Below are 2500 nucleotides of genomic sequence, written 5' to 3'. Positions count from 1 at the left end.
CGTCCGACAAACTTCAAGAGTTTGACGGACAGATGATTGGAGGCGCAGCTGTTGGTATACAGGGAGAAGAGCAGTGGGCAAAGGACGCAGCCCTGAGGAGTTCCCGTGCTGATGGACCTGGAGTCAGAGACTTCTGTTCCCGGCTTAACGCACTGCTTCCTGTCAGAGAGGAAGTCTGTGATCCACCTGCAGGTGGAGTAGGGCACGTTCAGCTGGAAGAGCTTGTCCTGAAGCAGGGCAGGGATGATGGTGTTGAAGGCAGAGCTGAAGTCCACAAACAGGATCCTGGCGTAGGATGCTGGGGCGTCCACATGCTGTAGGGTGAAGTGGAGGGCCATGTTAACTGCGTCGTCCACAGACCTGTTGGCTCTGTAGGCAAACTGAAGGGGGTCCAGGAGAGGGTCTGTGATGGCTTTGAGGTGTGCCAGGAGCAGGCGCTCAAAAGACTTCATTACCACAGATGTAAGGGCGACCGGTCTGTAATCATTTAGTCCTGTTGGCCTTAGCTTTTTGGGCACAGCGATGATGGTGGAGGACTTGAGACAGGCTGGTACATGGCATGTCTACAGGGAGGTGTTAAAGATGTTGGTGAACACCGGAGACAGCTGGCCAGCGCAGTGCCTGAGGGTGGCTGGAGAGACAGAGTCCGGCCCGGCTGCTTTGCGTGGATTCTGCCTCTTGAAAAGCCCATTAACTTCTCCCTCCTGAAAGGAGAGAGTCGTTTCTGTAGTATGGGTGGGGGATGGGGCCTCTTGGGTGGGAAGGGGTGGTTCAGGACAGTCCAATTGTCTTTCAAATCTACGGTAGAACTCGTTCAGGTCGTTGGCTAGGCGGGAGTCGTTAGTGGTGTGGGGCGCTCTGGGTTTGTAGTTGGTGATGTGCCTGAGCCCTTTGGCAGACAGAAGCAGCGTCGTTAGTAGAGAACTGGTGTTTTAGTGTCTCTGAGTACAGTCGTTTAGCCTCTCTCACCGCTTTGCTAAACCTGTTCTTCGACTCCTTGAATCTGTCTCTATCCCCACTCCTAAACGCTTCCTCCTTCTCCAACCTCAACCTTTTGAGCTTTGCTGAGAACCAGGGCTTGTTGTTGTTAAAGTTCACCCTGGTACGTGTTGGGATACAGCAGTCCTCACAGAAGCTGATGTACACAGCCTCTGTGAGTTCATCCAGACTATTGGTAGCAGTCGTGAACATATCCCAGTCAGTACAGTCTAAGCACGCCCGCAAATCTTCCACAGCCTCACTGGTCCACTGTTTAGATGTCCTCACAGCAGGTTTACAGAGTTTTAGTTGCTGCCTGTATGCACGAATCAGGTGGACCAAGGGAGTTCTGTGCGAGCCGAACAGCCCCGTGACCCACAAGAGAAACATCCCCGCCAAATTCGAGCGTTTGACGGGGTCTATCCGTGAAAAAATATTCACGTTTTTGAGTGCACATGCATTTCTGCTGCAAATGCCTCTGGAAGTTTCATGCCGTTCGTATGCCAATTGTGGCAACACGAAAATGACCCGTTTTCCCATTCCGAGGGATTTCTGTGCGACCCTAACAGCCCCGTGAGCCACAAGAGACACATCCCCGCCAATTTCTAGCGTTTCACGGGGTCTATCCGTGAAAAATATAGACGTTTTTGAGTGCACATGCATTTCTGCTGCAGATGCCTCTGGAAGTTTCATGCCGTTCGTACGCAATGTGGCAACACGAAAATGACCCCTTTTCCCATTCCGAGGGATTTCTGTGCGACCCTAACTAACAGCGCCCGTGAGCCACAAGAGAGACATCCCCGCCAATTTATAGCGTTTCACGGGGTCTATCCGTGAAAAATATAGACGTTTTTGAGTGCACATGCATTCCTGCTGCAAATGCCTCTGGAAGTTTCATGCCGTTCCTATGCAATGTGGCCACACAAAAATGACCCGTTTTCCCATTCCGAGGCATTTCTGTGCGACCCTAACAGCCCCGTGAGCCACAAGAGAGACATCCCCGCCAACTTCTAGCGTTTGACGGGGTCTATGCGTGAAAAATATTAAAATTTTTGAGTGCACGTGCCTTTCTGCTGCAAATGCCTCTGGAAGTTTCATGGCGTTCCTATGCAATGTGGCAACACGAAAATGACCCCTTTTCCCATTCCGAGGGAGTTCTGTGCCACCCTAACAGCCCCGTGAGCCACAAGAGACACATCCCCGCCAATTTCTAGCGTTTCACGGGGTCTATCCGTGAAACATATAGAAGTTTTTGAGTGCACATGCATTCCTGCTGCAAATGCCTCTGGAAGTTTCATGCGGTTCGTACGCAATGTGGCAACACGAAAATGACCCGTTTTCCCATTCCCAGGGATTTCTGTGCGACCCGAACAGCCCCGTGAGCCACAAGAGACACATCCCCGCCAATTTCTAGCGTTTCACGGGGTCTATCCGTGAAAAATATCAATTTTTTTTTGACTGCACATGCATTTCTGCTGCAAATGCCTCTGGAAGTTGCATGCGGTTCGCATGCAATGTGGCG

Source organism: Petromyzon marinus, unplaced genomic scaffold (genome assembly GCF_048934315.1).
Source record: "Petromyzon marinus isolate PM22_M1 ecotype Great Lakes invasive population unplaced genomic scaffold, UKy_Petmar_22M1.pri1.0 PM_G_Scaffold_143, whole genome shotgun sequence".
NCBI classification, from domain to species: domain Eukaryota; kingdom Metazoa; phylum Chordata; class Hyperoartia; order Petromyzontiformes; family Petromyzontidae; genus Petromyzon; species Petromyzon marinus.
This window is presented reverse-complemented; position numbering follows the sequence as displayed.